We start from the raw sequence: 17,653 nt of genomic DNA, 5'->3' as shown, positions 1-17,653 counted from the left end.
TCTTGCCACGCAGGACCTGATCCCGCCTATCCAAGACCCGTACTGGTCTCTCCTCATACGAGGCATCCTCATCTACCTCTAAATCAGTCCAATCCAACACATGTGATGGATCTGGCTCATACTTCCGAAGCATACTCACATGAAACACGTCATGCACTCCGGACAACTGCGGTGGTAAGGCTAATCGATAAGCAACCTCACCAATCCTCTCAAGGATCTCAAAAGGACCAATAAACCGAGGGGATAACTTCCCACTCTTCCCAAACCTCATCAGGCCTCGTCTAGGTGATATCTTCAGAAAGACATGATCACCTACCTCAAACGCCAAAGGCCTCCTCCTACGGTCGGCATAACTCTTTTGTCGACTCTGGGCTGTAACAAGCCTCCTACGGATAAGCTCAACTTTCTCCGTCGTCTCCCTAACCAACTCCAGACCCAACAAAGGTGCATCACCCACCTCGGCCCAACACACTGGAGACCTACATGGTCGGCCATATAAGGCCTCAAATGGTGCCATACCGATGCTAGACTGAAAACTGTTGTTGTAGGCAAACTCTACCAATGGCAAGTGCCTCTCCCACGTCCCACTGAAGTCCAGGACACAACCCCGAAGCATATCCTCGAGGATCTGAATAGTACGCTCGGACTGCCCGTCAGTCTGAGGATGATAAGCCGTACTAAAGGTCAACTTAGTGCCCAAGGCACTCTGCAAACTCTGCCACAACCTAGCAGTAAAACGAGGATCTCTATCTGAGACGATCGTCACTGGGACCCCGTGCAATCTCACTACGTCCCGAATATACAAGTCGGCAAGATGATCCACCGAATCTCTCACGCGCATAGGAATAAAGTGAGCCGACTTAGTCAACCGGTCTACAACCACCCAAATAGCATCACTACCCCGCTGAGTCCTCGGAAGACCTACAACGAAGTCCATAGTGACATGCTCCCACTTCCACTCGGCAATAGGCAAGGGTTGCAACAAACCCGCTGGCCTCTGATGCTCGGCCTTCACTTGCTGGCAAGTAAGGCACTTCGATACGAAAACAGCCACATCTCTCTTCATACCCCGCCACCAAAACTGGCGACCCAAATCCTGATACATCTTAGTACCTCCCGGATGCACCGCAAGACGCGAATGATGAAACTCTCGGAGTACTTCCTCTCGGCAAGCCTCCGGTACAAACAAACGGTCTCGGTATCTCACACTCAGGTCGGGATACATCGTCAAACCCTTCTCAACTTTCCCACTGGAGATCTTCTCTCGGAGGGATTCTACCTCAAGGTCACCTCTCTGTGCCTCTAACACTCTAATCACAAGTGTAGGCTGCGCAACAACAGATAACAAGGCCGCAGCCTCGACAGATTCGCCCAGTAGCAAATCAAACTCGCCAAGTGCTCCCAACATCTCCCATTCCCGGATGGCTATACAAGCTACATCACTAATGGTTTTCCTACTAAGGGCATCGGCCACAACATTGGCCTTTCCCGGATGATAATGCAACTCAAAATCATAATCCTCGATGAACTCCATCCATCTCCTCTGCCTCAAATTCAAGTCTCTCTGTGTAAACAGATACTTCAAACTCTTATGATCCGAGAATACCTCGAACCTCTCACCATAAAGGTAGTGCCTCCAGATTTTCAAGGCAAAGATCACTGCTGCTAACTCTAGGTCGTGTGTGGGGTAATTCTTCTCGTGTATTTTTAACTGACGTGAGCCATAAGCCACCACTTTCCCCTCTTGCATCAACACACAACCCAAACCCTCTCGTGAGGCATCACAATAAACCGCATAACCCAACCCTCTCTCCGGAATAATCAATACCGGAGCGGTGGTCAACCTAACTTTCAGCTCTTGGAACGACTTTTCACAAGTCTCACTCCACACAAACTTGACCCCCTTCCGAGTCAGCCTAGTCAACGGTGACGCTAACCTGGAGAAATCTTTCACAAACCGGCGGTAATACCCAGCTAATCCCAGAAAACTGCGGATCTCAAACACACTCTTAGGCTGTGCCCAATCTTGCACTGCCTCAACCTTGGATGTATCAACAGACACCCCTTTTCCGGATACCACGTGGCCTAAGAATTTGACTTTCCCCAGCCAGAACTCACACTTCCCAAACTTGGCATACAGCCTATGAGCTCTAAGTAACTCAAGCACCACTCTCAAGTGTGCCTCGTGCTCCTCCTCAGAAGACGAATAGATAAGGATGTCGTCCACGAAAACAACCACAAATCGGTCTAAGAACTCCCGGAAAATCCGGTTCATCAAGTCCATAAAGACTGCCGGTGCATTGGTAAGCCCGAATGGCATCACCAAAAACTCATAATGGCCATACCGCGTACGGAATGCCGTCTTAGGAATATCTTCCTCCCTGACCCTCAACTGATGGTAACCCGATCTTAAGTCTATCTTAGAGAAACAACGGGAACCCTTCAACTGGTCAAACAAATCATCTATACGGGGCATAGGATACTTATTCTTAACCGTAGCCCGATTTAACTTCCGGTAGTCTATACACAATCTCAAGGCACCATCTTTCTTTTTAACAAAGAGTGCCGGTGCTCCCCACGGTGAAACACTAGGGCGAACAAAACCCTTATCGAGCAATTCCTGGAGCTGAACTTTCAACTCAACCAACTCTGCTGGAGCAAAACGGTAAGGTGCCATAGAAATCGGCGCCGTACCAGGCACTAAATCAATAGAGAACTCTATCTCTCGGTGAGGTGGCAAACTAACAAGATCTTCGGGAAAGACATCCGAATACTCACAAACCACCCTCGGTAACACAACCTGGGTCTCACCACTCTCACCACTCTCAAAGCTAGCAAGTAGACTACTAAGCTCACTTCGCCCTCGCGAATCATACCCCGGTGGCAAAACACTACCAACCCGGTCTCCCAAGAAATGGAACCACTCCCCGCTCAAGGTACACAATGTAACCCTCTGGCGGTAGCAATCAATAACAGCCCGGTATGACGATAACCAGTCCATACCCAAAATAACATCAAAACCCTTCATGGGCATGACAACAAACGGAAAAGGAAGCCTATAGTCGGCGACCTCTATATCACAACCTCTAACACCCTGTTTCAGAATCAACTCACCACCCAAAGGCGATACCACACAAATAGGAGATGCTAACTGTGCTAACTCCAATTCCAAAACAGATGCAAATGCAGCAGATACAAAAGAATGAGATGCACCCGTGTCTATCAACACATTAGCAACTGAGTTGCAAAACAGAAAAGTACGTCTCACTACTGATGGAGCTGGTACTAAATCCTGCGCGGTAACAGCATACACGCGCCCCGTAGGCCCCTGGTCTACCTGCTCACCTCTCGGAGCAAAAGACTGCTGCACAGACTGGGATGACGAAGCTCCCGGATTGGCCCTCGAGGCCTGCACAGACTGAGCTGGCTGAAAACCCTGCGTCTGCCTAGAACCAGACGCTCCCGAAGTGGCACTCAACTGTGGGCAAAACCTCTTCATGTGCCCAGGTTGTCCACACTGATAACAAGTCAAGAGCTGCCCCCTGCCCAAACTCTGACTCTGCGGTCTAGCTGAAGATGAAGCAGCTTTCTGACCCCCACCCTTCTGCGGGCAAACAGAGACCTTGTGACCCAGCTGGCCACCCTTGTAACAGGTGAAATCCCCCTGACCACCTCTCCCGGAGCCTGCACTCGGCACTGGGAAGGTCGATCTAGCAACACCACCCTGCGACTGCTGAGGGTTAGAACCCCTCTGCCTCCTGCCATCACTCTGACTATCCTGGCTCCTCTTGGAGCCTCTCTGACTCTCATCCTCCTCCTGCATCATAAGCTCCATATGAGCTGCAGCGTCAACCAGGTGTCTATACTCTCGAATATAAGACCCACCAATTATCAACTTGAGGCCCCGCCTCAACTTCCGCTCAAACTCATAGCAACGGCGTTCCTCAGACGCCACCAGTTCAGGTGCAAACCTAGACAGACTGGTAAAAGTAGCCTCAAACTCGGCCACTGACAAGCCCTGCTGATTAAGCCGGCTAAACTGATCCCTCAGCTTCTCCCTAGCTGCTGCTGATAAAAACCTCTCCTGAAAAGCATTCACAAACGCCTCCCAAGTACCACCAACACGAGCTTTCTCGAACTTCCACCATTGACCCGCATCTCCCTTCAGTTGGAAGGATGCCAAGGTCACTTTCAGTGCTCCGTCCTCGATGCCAAGCATCTCAAACGTCTTCGTTGTCTGTTCGAGCCATTCATCTGCCTTAAGAGGCTCTTTAGGATCCCCGATAAACTCATCCGGATTACACTGGAAGAACTCCCTCTTCAAGAAGGAAGGCCCTGTCTCAGCTGCCTGATTCCCAGCTCTAAGAATACCCAAAGCTCCCGCTATCTCTCTGGCCAAGGCACCCATAGCCTGCTGACCTACTGGCTCGGCCACAGTGGCCTGCCCAACCCCCTCCTGTACTGCCGGAATCTCACCCGGTAACGGCGCTTCCTGCCTCGCAGGTCTACCACGCCTAGCACCCCTTCCTCGTCCTGACATCCTAATAAAGGCAACACAGAACGTTAACACATTCATAAGTGTGCCAAAACTAAACACTCACGTCCTAATGCATGGACAACTGTAATTCACTCCACATAAGCACATAAACACATAAGCACTTACGAATTTCATTTCCGGATAATGATAGTCCCGAGACGTTACTAGAGTTCCGGTTAGAAATAGCATTGATCAAGTGCTTTTCCAACAAGACTCCCAGAAACTCAAGGATCCACTCAACATCCTAGAAATTAAATCCCATACCCACATAGTCACATAAGCATGTTATCAAATAAACACATAGCATATGGTACTACATCTACGTCTCTATCAAGCGAGACAAACCCATTGTGATCCTAATCACTTCCCACGTACCCAAAGTATTCGAACCCGGTACGCTCTGATACCAAGTTGTAACGCCCTCAAAATAATAACAATAAACCCATCAGATAAGACATGCATTTACATTTAAACTAACTGCATTCCTTTCATTCATTAGAATTCCAAGACATAAGTATTACATGTTAACCTCATAACAAAATGTCCTACGGGCTTACAGCTTTCCAAGTTAACACTTGGTTACAACAAAGAGTTCTAACTCGTTTACACATTAAGCCCTTGGCTTGAAATTACATGTAATACATCAAAGTAAAACGACAAAACTATGCCCGCCACTAGCCTCCCAGCTATGTCCTTGGAGGTGGCATGCTTCCTGCACCTGAAAATGATATTCCCATATAGGGTGAGCCACAGCCCAGTAGAAATACACTAAACCAACCATGGATAATGACTAAAACATTAGCAATTGATAGTTGGTCAACACTGATACAATCACATAAATTACATATTTATGTCAACGACTTACAAGTCCCAATTACTTTTCATTTTCCCTTTTTCAACTGATAAGCTTGCTAGCTCTATCATCATTTCCACAGATATGTATAAAAACTATATCTCACATTCAGATAAGCATAAAAGCTATATCCACATTCTCAACAGATATGTATATCGACAATATCCACAGATAAGCATACAAGCTGTATCCACATTCTACAACAGATATGTATATCAACAATATCCACAGATAAGCATACAAGCTGTATCCACATTCTACAACAGATAAGCATATGAGCTCTATCTTCACTTCTCTAGACAAGCATATGAGCTCTGTCTACGGAGTTCATCCCCTATCTCCTCCCAATACCTATCCGGTTTAGAGGTACATCCCCTATCTTCCCCTAAACCGCGGAGTACATCCCCTATCTCCTCCTCTACACATAACGTATATAAACACATTGGTTCTATATACAATCACACAATACACACAATTAATGTATTCTATCAACCGTCAAGTTCCATGACACATTCCATTGATTAGTTTCCGTTTACCTAATCATCATGCATTGTCTACAACAATCTCGACTATCCTCCACCGATAGCCCAAAGCAGTTATTTCTAAAACAGAAAATAAATGCACAAATGGATATTCAATCAACATTTTATTTCCTCATTTCTCATCAATTAATTATCCCAATTAATTAAACAATGTAATTAGGCCATTTTCCATAATTACTATTTCAACCCTTAGGTCCCATTTTCATCAATGATTCAACAATCATTCCATTTTTCTATGCCAAACATGCATCTAGGTTTATTATGAATAAAACCCCAACTTTTGTAAAATTACACAAAAGTCCCAAACTTTCACAAAATTACCAAACCAAGCCCAACATCTCAAAATACCAAAATTTAAAGACAAAACCCATAGAGAGGAGTAGGTTATCCCTACCTCAAATTCGGAGTCCCAAAGGAGAAGACGACAAAACCCAACGTGCTCCAAAACCCGTGATTTTCAGATAAAAATGTAGCCCTCGACGATCAACAACTTTTTTGTAAAGGCCAAAGGTGAGTAAATCACTCCTACTAGATCAAAACCTAGAGAGAAGGTAGAGTCTAGAGTGAGAGGCTCAACAATGGTGATTTTGGAAAAGTAAGAGAGAGAAGAGAAAGTGAAAAAGTGATTTGAAAAGTCACAATTTCGGGACTTTAACCCAGGTCTCCGCTCGAGCGTAAAACACCCCGCTCGAGCGGCCACTCACAGACTTCCGCTCGAGCGGCCAACCTCCCGCTCGAGCGCAGAATGCACTCGCCCAGCACTTTTGCAGAACCAGGACTCCGCTCGAGCTCCCAACCCTACGCTCGAGCGTACAACGCTGCACAGGAAAATACTGAATGGGTGTAATCTCCGCTCGAGCGCCAACACCTCCGCTCGAGCGTACAGGCCAAAAATCTGGGCAACTAGTTTTGGTTTCTAAACTCAACCATCCTGAAACAAATCCGCCCAACACATCCTATAACTCAAATACGAAGTAAAAGGATGTAAACAAAATAATAAACAACTACCAACATCCACGGACACATGTCCGGATCACGGTATAACAAGGGTAAACCCGGGATCGCTATAGCATATTAACAAGTGAACTGTTTAGTTAATAGCCCATAATAAATGGTACTGATTGCATATCTATCCATTCCCCAAGAAAAGCTTCAGTGATCAAGCTGCAGAATAGTGTTGCAATTGAAAGAAGCATTTGAAATTTCTTTTAGACAAATATTCTTTATCTTTATGCACTCAAATTTCTCTTACATTTCTCCCACACATATAACTAGCTCTACAGTTACAACTAGCTTGTAAACATTTTTTAGCTTAGGTACTCAAACCCACTATGTCCAATGCTACAACAACAACTTGCAATCAAAAATCATCCAGGAAGAAAATGGCTCATGCACTCAATGCTCTTGCAGCAACTATCGTCGTGCACAACCAGTAGTCTAATAGGACCCAACTGTTTTTCTTTTTCTACTTTTTTTTTTGGGATCCGGACCCCAATCTTCAAAAGAAATAATTTTTACTAGAAAATTTGATCAAAACCAACATTGCTAATAAAATAAGGAATAAAGTTAACTAATCAAAAAATATATAAGAAGCACACTTAGCCTACTAGCAGTTTTTTAAGTGAGGTTAGGAATTCAAGTGCTAGATCATGAGTTCCAGTTTTCTAGATTATTATTCTAAATAACTACACTCACTCATGCACATAAACACATTACTGTTGTTGTTTGGTCTAGCAATTAGTTGTAGTAGCCTCAAGACTCGCCATATGGAACAAAAGAATTGTCTCATTGATCTAATATCATGATACGAACAGGACCTGATCATTTCCAATAACTAGCAAGGAAACAAAATAAAGCAAAACAATGTTCAATGTCTTACTTTGACAAACGAACCATGCATTTTTAGCTTTTCTAGGAGACTTTTCCTCAACTGACTAATCCCAATCTTAACATCATCATCATCTGCGCAATCCTCTGCCGACTCATACCTACAAATTAAAAAATAAAGCCAAAAATAAATAAATCAAAATCAAAATCAAAAGACCCACAATTCAATAACCTTAGCCAATAATCTATACATAGACAAGGATATGGAACTATAATTTCCTATCTGAAGAGGTGAGAATGATAATAATTTTTTTTAGTAATTGATATAAACTATCATATTTCAATTCATGAATAAAAAATAAAGTAAGACATAATATTAAAGGAAAAATTTATGGTGTGCATCCCTAAAAATGGGCGCACTCTAAGAAATGTTACACTAATGCTTATGCCAGCTTCGCATCAAGCATTGATATCCGTTACAGACATTTTAACGCATCTATTTATGCCAAATACTATCAATCAAAGTTGTAACTATCATCCCCAAATCCTGACATCATGAGAAAACAAAACATTAAATTCCAAAACCAAAAACAAGGAATTTGATTTTCTTTTTCTTTACCATCGACCCATTATCATAAACCTCAAAATTTGATAAACACAACAGGTAAACACAGTTAATCAAATTCAACAAACCCCAGCAAGGATGGCACTTTTTTTTGAAGGTTGGTTTCATTGTTGAAGGTGGGTCTTAAAACACATATATAACATGCTGCTTCTTTTTTTTTTTCAGATACTTTTTTTTTTTTCATAACATTTGTTTGGTGTTTTAGTGGGTACCACAGTTAGGTCCCCAAAGTGAAATCATCTTCACCTGATGTTCTAGAATTATTATGAATCATTTGATCAACACACAAAACAGAGAGGAAAAATAAGCAAAGCATTTTCTTCTACACAAAAAAAAAAAAAAAAAAAAAAACCATGAACATCATCATCAAACCCAACATAGCTCTTTTCCTCATCATCCAATCTTAGAAATAGCAGAGCTCTCCTTCCACCATCCACTGCCGTGACTATCAACACAGACAAAACAAACCCATTGACACATTTAATCAAACACTTGATGTGCATGAAAATGGATGCCAAAAAATACGAATTTGCTTAATGCCTTTACAAGAACATGAACATCATCATCATCGAAGACTTATCTTTCAAAAGTTTCACGTCCGATCATTTAACAGGTTTACTATAAAATCCTCTGCCCCTTCCTTCAAACACCTGTCATTTACAAATGAATATCAATATCAAAATTTTTAAATTATAATACATAATAGTTTGAAATTTTAAATATAAATTTAGAAAAAAACAATGAGCTAAACATTATCAAACATAACTGGGTTCCTCTGCATCGCTCAATAGGTCCTGTTCTTGCTCGTACTCGGATGAAACCGTGGCGTTTTGTACGAACTTGGAAGGCAAGGAGGCTTCGAAGGGTCTAAAAGGAGAGAGAAGAAATGAGGAACTTCGTAGTCGTCGCACGTTGCTCGATGACGTCGTCTGCCGCTCACCGTTGTCTGCCACCGCTCGCCGGAGAGAGAGAGCCGTAAGAAGAGATTAGGGATTTTTGGTTGAATGAGATTTTTGATTCAAGAGATTAGGGATTTTGGTTGAAGAGATTGGGGGTTTTTAGTAACCCGAGCGGGAATGGAAAAAAAAAGGGCGGGCCGAGGGGGGGAGATTGGGGGGGATTTGTGTGAATGGATTTTTTTTTTTTTTGATTTTCATCACAAATAAATATTTAAAAATTTTATTTTTTGTTAAAATAAATTTTTTTATAGTTAATGAAATTTTTTATTTTTCGTTTTCTTTTAGTTATTAAGGTTGAAAATTTATTTGTTTCATTCTTATTTTAATGAATAAAAAATTATTTTTTTTTTTTCATTTTGAATAAAAAATATTTTCATTAAAATAAAGTTAATTTTTTATCATCAATGAAAAATATTTTTTTGCGACTCATTTTTTTTTTTGTTACTAAAAATCAAGAACTAATTTTTTGTGGTATAGGATAGGGAGCAACAGTAGTAGTGAAGGTGGTGGATAAGAGGTGATAATGGTGGTGATGGTGATAGCGAATGAGATTAGTGGTGAAGTTGTGGTAATCGTAAAGGAGATAGAGTAGCGGTGGTGGATGAGAGGTAAAGGTAATAGTAATGGTGGTAGTGGAGTGGTGGTGATGGTGGTAGTAATGATAGTCGTAGAGGCGGAGTGGCAACAGTGGTAGTAGTTGTGGTAGTGGAATGACATTTTGCAGTAGTGTTGAAGGTGGTAGAGGAGATGGGTGGTGAGAGAGAAATGAGTGAGAGACAGATAGAGAAGAGAAATAGAGACAGAGACAGAGTGATGAGCGATAGAAAGACAAAGTGGTCACCAAAAGTGATTTTCTTGTAGTGTCTCGATAAATCAAAATATAGCTTGGTAAATAGAGAAGAAGGGAAAATGGAGTACGCAAGGCGAACACAATGAGGGAGAGACAAATAGACAAGCAGATAGAGAGAAAAAGAGAGAGAGAAGAGTGCTGAGTGAAAGAGAGTGAGAGACAGAGAGACAGAGAAAGAAAGAGAGAAAGAGAAAGACAGAAAAAGAGATAGAAACAAGAGATGAGTGAGAGATAGACAAAAAGAGAGAGAAAGAGAACAAAAAGAGATGAACGAGAGAAAGACGTAGAGAGAAAAGAAAAATGAGTGAGAGATAGATATATATATATATAGAGATGAGCGAGAGAGACAAAGAGAGAAAAGAGACGAGAGAGATAGAGAGAAGAGAGATGAGCGAGAGAGGGGTAAAGAGAAGAGAGATGAGTGAGAGAGGTAGAGAGAGAAAACAAATGAGAAAGATAGAGAGAAGAGAGATGAGCGAGAGACAAAGAGAGAAAGAAAGAGAGAGAGAGAGAGATAGAGACAGACAGACAGACAGAGAAAAGTGATGAGTTAGAGAGAGAAAGAGAAGAGACAGAGAGAAAAAGATAGAGAGTGAGAGACAGAAAAAGAGACAGAGAGAGAAGAGAGATAGAGAGAGATAGAGAGAGAAAAAATATGAGAGAGATAGAGAGAAGAGAGATGAACGAAAGAGACAAAGAGAGAAAAGAGATGAGAGAAGAGATAGATGAGTGAGAGACATAGAGAGAGAAAGAGAGACAGATAGAAAGACAGACAGAGAAGAGTGATGAGTGAAAGAGAGAAAGAGAAGAGAGAGAGGAACATGAAAAATTGGTGAAAAGAGACAGAGAGGGGGATAAGAAGAGATTATGGATTTTTTGTTTTGGGCGGGGGGGTTTGAGATTGGGGATTTTTTGTTTGGGTTGGGGGGGTTACAGAATGAGAATGGAAAAAAAAAAGGGGGGGGAATGGGAAAAAAAATTAGGGGAAACATAGCGGGAAAGAAAAAAAAAATCGATCGCAAATGAAATTTAAACAACAAAACGTGGTTTAACCTTTTTTTTTTTTTTTGCGACGAGGGTTGCCGTTGCCAAAAAAATTTATTTTTTGTTAAAATAATTTTTTTTTTTGTAGTTAATGAATTTTTTTTTAAAAAAAATATTTTTTTTAGTTATAGATTGAAAATTTATTTGTTTTATTTTTATTTTATGAAAAAGTCACATTTTTTTGCGATGGCAAGTTGTGCCATCTCAAAAGGCACATTTTTCGCGACAGCAAGTTGTGCCGTCTCAAAAAGTCACATTTTTTTTACGACGGCAAGCTGTGCCAGCTCAAAAAGGCACATTTTTTGCGACAGCAAATTGTGCCGTCTCAAAAAAGTCATATTTTTTGCGACGGCAAGTTACGCCGTCTCAAAAGGTCACATTTTTTGCGATGGCAAGTTGTGCCGTCTAAAAAAGTCATATTTTTTGCGACGGCAAATTATGTCATCTCAAAATGTCACATTTTTTGCGACGGCAAGTTGTGTCGTCACTAAAAATGACTTTTTGCGACGGCAAATGTGCCGTCGCAAAAAGTTCCGTCTCATAAGCCCACTTTTCTTGTAGTGTTATGATATATGTGATATTGATTATGAAACAAAAGGTGCTGGTTATGAAATGTGGTTATAACATATGTGGGTAAAGGTAATGAGATATATGATTAGTGATTATGAGATATGTGATTTTGGTTATGAGCAGAGTGGTATAGTTATAAGTCAAAGAGTGTTTGGTTATGAGATATGTGATTAGTAGTTGTGATATATGTGATGTTGGTTATGAGATATGTGGGTAATGGTTATGAGCAAAGTGGTGTCAAAGGGTGCTTGGTTATGCTATATGTGTTAGTGGTTATAAGATATGTGGGTAATGGTTATGAGCAAAGTGGTGTCAAAGTGTGTTTGGTTATGCTATATGTGTTAGTAGTTATGAGATATGTGAGTAATGGTTATGAGCAAAATGGTATCAAAGAGTGTTTGGTTATGCTATATGTATTTGTGGTTATGAGATATGTGAGTAATGGTTATGAGCAAAGTGGTGTCAAAGAGTGTTTGGTTATGCTATATGTGTTAGTGGTTATGAGATATGTGGGTAATGGTTATGAGCAAAGTGGTGTCAAAGGGTGTTTGGTTATGCTATATGTGTTAGTGGTTATGAGATATGTGGGTAATGGTTATGAGTAAAGTGGTGTCAAAGGGTGTTTGGTTATGCTATATGTGTTAGTGGTTATGAGATATGTGAGTAATAGTTTTGAGCAAGGTGGTGTCAAAAGGTGTTTGGTTATGCCATATGTGTTAGTGGTTATGAGATATGTGGGTAATGGTTATGAACAAAGTGGTGTCAAAGGGTGTTTGGTTATGCTATATGTGTTAGTGGTTATGAGATATGTGGCTAATGGTTACGAGCAAAGTGGTGTCAAAGAGTATTTGGTTATACTATATGTGTTAGTGGTTATGAGATATATGGGTAATAGTTATGAGCAAAGTGGTGTCAAAAGGTGTTTGGTTATGCTATATGTGTTAGTGGTTATGAGATATGTGGGTAATGGTTATGAGTGGTTATGAGATATGTGGGTAATGGTTATGAGCAAAGCAGTGTCAAAAGGTGTTTGGTTATGCTATATGTGTTAGTGGTTATGAGATATGTGGGTAATGGTTATGAGTAAAGTGATGTCAAAGGATGTTTGGTTCTAGCATATGTGTTAGTGGTTATGAGATATGTGGATAATGGTTATGAGTGGTTACGAGATATGTGGGTAATGGTTATGAGTGGTTATGAGATATGTGGGTAATGGTTATGAGTAAAGTGGTGTCAAAGGGTGTTTGATTATACTATATTTGTAAGTGGTTATGAGATATGTGGGTAATGGTTATGAGTGGTTATGAGATATGTGGGTAATGGTTATGAGCAAAGTGGTGTCAAAGGGTATTTGGTTATGCTACATGTGTTAGTGGTTATGAGATATGTGGGTAATAGTTATGAGTGGTTATGAGATATGTGAGTAATGGTTATGAGCAAAGTGGTGTCAAAAGGTATTTGGTTATGCTATATGTGTTAGTAGTTATGAGATATGTGGGTAATGGTTATGAGCAAAGTGGTGTCAGAGGGTGTGGTTATGCTATATGTATTAATGATTATGAGTTATGAGATATTGGTTATGTGACTAGTGGTTGTGAGATATGTGATGTTGGTTATTAGATATGTGACTAGTAGTTATGAGATATGTGATATTGGTTATGATTAAAGTGATGTGGTTATGAGCAAAAAGGTGTTAATTATAAGATATGTGATTAGTGGTTATGAAATATGTGATATTGGTTATGACAAAAAGGTGTTGGTTACGAGATATGTAACTAGTGGTTATGAGATATGTGATGTTGGTTATGACTCAAAGGGATTGCTCATGAGATGTGGTTATGAGGTATATGATCAATAGTTATGAGATATGTGATATTTGTTATGATCAAAGTGGTGTTGATTATGAGATATGTGATTATAATTATGAAATATGTGATATTAGTTATGAACAAAATGATGTTGATTATGAGATGTGGTTATGAAATATGCGATATTAGTTATGAACAAAATGGTGTTGGTTATGAGATGTAGTTATAGCTAAGTTATGATCAATTTGATTATAGTTATGAAGAAATATGATTTTAGCTCATAACTATAAAAAGTGACCTGTTTAACAGGTCACTTTTAATGATATGGCTCAATCCTAACCATTGATTATATATGTACTGTACATTTTTTATACAAAATGTACTATAGACTTTCCCCCAAAACCAAACAAGACTCTTCTGAATACTATCCTTTTGTTGTTCACCCAGAGACTCCCTACGCTCTCTCTCTCTCTCTCTCCCCCAAATCCAAACATTCCCTCACTTTCTTTCTCTTCACTTTGTTCCTCCACCACATGCTCTCTATTTCTCTCATATATTTTTTTTGAGCTTCGCTTTCTCTCATATTAATCTTCTGTTTCACTCACCAACGTTAGATTGTCTGTACTGAACACAAAAGAGAGAGAAGATCAAATTTCATTCTATCTCAATCCTCTGTTTCGAGTTCCAAAATTTCTTATACTTCCCAAAAAGCTTTTAGCTCATGAATCAATCACACACATACCCTCTTCAGTTTCTACATTTTACACAAAAATGGATTAGTGTTCGATGTTCTTCTGTTGAGGATCGGGGGCACACCAGGGAACTCAAACAAGCAATAACACACAAGATTTAACGTGGTTCGGCAAGTCGCCTACGTCCACGGGCAGCGGATTCACTATATTGAACAAAATGGTAAGAATTACAACACTCTCTGTAATTCTCTCTCTCTTTGCTCTCTAAGCTCACACCCCTCAGCTGTACTTCTCAACTCTCCTTAGCTTCTCTATATATAGAGATTACAATGCAAGATTAATTGAGCTGGCTGCCAGTCCATTTCGGTGGCTTTCCAGATTGAGGCTTCATAGCCTCATGGCCTCATGGCCAACTCACATGGCCTCATGGCTTCCCCACCATGTAGCTGGCTGCTACTTTCCTTCACATGGCCAGAATCTGTAGCCAACTCAACAAATCTCCACCTTGGCGAGGATTCTCTTATCCAACATAGTGATCGATCAACACTGCCATGCACCTGAAGGTGCTCAGTTCCGAGAGATGTTGACCAAGTCCAAACAATGTTGGAACTTGATCCCAGAAACTACCTTTGTGAGCATATCGGCCGGATTATCTGCAGTACCAATCTTTTGAAGCAGAATATCCCCTTCATTCACAATTTCTCGGATGAAATGGAAACGGACATCAATGTGCTTGGTGCGGGCATGATGGACCTGGTTCTTTGCCAAACAAATGGCACTCTGACTGTCACAAAACACCTTAACGTGCTTCTGAACAATTCCCAAGTCTTCAATCAACCCATGTAGCCAAATAGCTTCCTTAAAGGCTTCCGTCACTGCCATGTACTCTGCCTCTGTAGTAGACAAAGCCACCGTTGACTGAAGCGTTGACCTCCAACTTACCGGCCCTTTAGCAAGCGTAAATAAATACCCTGTTGTTGACCGGCGTTTGTCTAAGTCACCAGCATAATCTGAGTCCACATATCCTTCCAAATTCTGCCCGAGTCGGTTATCTCTCTCGAACTTCAATCCCAGATTGACCGTGCCAGGTATGTACCTTAGGATCCATTTCACTGCCTGCCAGTGATCTTTTCCTGGATCATGCATATACCTGCTTACCATACTCACAGCATGCGAGATGTCAGGCCGTGTACAAACCATAGCATACATTAATGCACCAACTGCATTTGCATATGGAACCTGTGCCATATGCTTCCGTTCTTCTTCTGTGCGTGGAGACAACGAAGCACTAAGCTTGAAATGAGGGGCCAATGGTGTACTTACAGCTTCGGTTTTCCCATTGATGCCAAATCTGTCTAACACCTTTTTCAGATATCGGGTTTGTGTCAGACAAACCGTGCCCTTCTTCCTGTCTCTCTTGATCTCCATGCCAAGAACTTTCTTTGCTTCTCCCAAATCCTTCATTTCAAACTCCCTTGCTAACTGTGCCTTGAGTTTGTCAATCTCCACCTTGCTCGTAGATGCAATCAGCATATCATCTACATATAAGAGCAAATAGATGAAGGAACCGTCGGGAAGCTTACGGAAATATACACAATGATCAAATTGACTTCTTGTGTATTCTGTCTTCATCATGAACCGATCAAATCGCTTGCACCACTGTCTCGGGGATTGCTTCAATCCGTACAACGATTTGTTCAGCTTACAGGCCCAATTCTCTTTTCCAGCAATTTTGAAACCATCTGGCTGGGACATGTATATCTCCTCTTCAAGATCTCCATGTAAGAAGGCAGTTTTGACGTCGAGTTGGGCGAGCTCGAGATCAAACTGTGCAACCAAAGCTAACAAGATGCGAATAGACGCGTGCTTCACAACAGGTGAGAATACCTCATTGTAGTCTATTCCTTCCTTCTGAGCATAGCCTTTAGCTACCAATCTAGCTTTGAATCTGATGTTGTCTCTGCCTGGAATGCCTTCCTTCTTGGTGTAAACCCATTTACACCCAATTGCTTTCTTACCTTTTGGAAGTTGTACCAACTCCCAAGTCTGGTTCTTGTGAAGTGACCCAATCTCTTCATCCATAGCCTCCTTCCATTTGACACTTTCTGCATTATGCATGACTTCTTTGAAAGTGCAAGGAATATTGTCTTCAATGATTGGAAGTGCATAGGCTACCATATCGGTCATCCAACTGGGTTGTTTAGTAACCCTTTTTCCTTTCCTGATTGCAATGGGTTCTGATTGTTGCGGAGCCTCTGGATCTTCATTTTCATCTGAACTCTCTTCAGAGCTATCCTCTGAGACTTCTTCAGGATGGTTGATTGGCTGACTAGTCTTTGCTGGAGTCTCAAACTCCACCTGCACTGACTTCTTCTCATTCTGTTGAGGATCTGGTTGCTTCAGCATTGCAGACTCATCAAAGGTAACGTCTCTTCTGATGAGAACTTTCTTTAATTCAGGGCACCACAGTCTGTATCCCTTGACACCGTCACCGAAGCCCAAGAAGATGGCTTTCTTGGCTCTTGGATCCAACTTAGATTCTGTAACTTGAAAATATGCTGGACATCCAAAGATACGTAACTGATCATAATCAGTAACTAGGACTCCTGACCATACCTCCATGGGAGTCTTCCCATCTAATACTGCAGTAGGTAGTCTGTTGACAAGATGACGAGCATAGTTCAATGCCTCGCCCCAAAATGCCTTGCTCAATCCAGACTGTGACAGCATACACCGGACTTTCTCCACCAAAGTGCGGTTCATGCGTTCTGCAACTCCATTCTGTTACGGTGTTCCAGGAACTGTGAAATGTCTCACTATCCCTGCGTTCTGGCAAACCTCAAAGAAGGGATCTGATGTATATTCTCCACCATTGTCAGATCTGAGCTTCTTGATCCGTCTGTCTGTCTGGGTCTCAATCATCTTCTTCCACGTAAGAAAGATGTCTAAGACTTCATCTTTGTGTTTCATTATATAAATCCAAACTCTTCTAGAGAAATCATCAATGAACGACACAAAGTAGTGTTTACCTCCCAACGAAGCATTCTTGGAAGGACCCCATACGTCGGTGTGGACGTAGTCTAGAATCCCTTTGGTACGGTGAATTGCAGTACCAAACTTGATTCTTATTTGCTTGCCCAATACACAATGCTCGCAGAACTCAAGCTTCCCCGTCTTGGCACCTTTCAACAGGCCTTGCTTTACCAACCCTTGTAAAGCCTTCTCACCGACATGCCCTAGGCGCATGTGCCAAAGTTTGGAAGTGTTTGATGCATCATCTTCTGAGCTGGAACTGGTGGAGACAGCCACTCTCCCTGTGACTGTAGAGCCATCTAGGAAATATAAA

At 41.4% G+C, this 17,653-nt stretch overlaps 1 long non-coding RNA gene across 1 annotated transcript; it reads right to left on the bottom strand.

Annotated features, from left to right (window-relative positions):
* Positions 1–7,657: 7,657 nt before the first annotated feature.
* On the bottom strand, positions 7,658–9,500 carry LOC114308316 (uncharacterized). The gene is made up of 3 exons (XR_014362950.1): positions 9,151–9,500; positions 8,737–9,034; positions 7,658–7,920 (listed from the first exon to the last, which is right to left on the bottom strand). It is a non-coding gene; the product is annotated as an uncharacterized LOC114308316 (long non-coding RNA).
* Positions 9,501–17,653: the final 8,153 nt, after the last annotated feature.

The sequence above is a fragment of the Camellia sinensis genome, chromosome 3 (assembly GCF_055761805.1).
Source record: "Camellia sinensis isolate YWXY chromosome 3, ASM5576180v1, whole genome shotgun sequence".
Lineage (NCBI taxonomy): Eukaryota > Viridiplantae > Streptophyta > Magnoliopsida > Ericales > Theaceae > Camellia > Camellia sinensis.
This window is presented reverse-complemented; position numbering and strand designations above follow the sequence as displayed.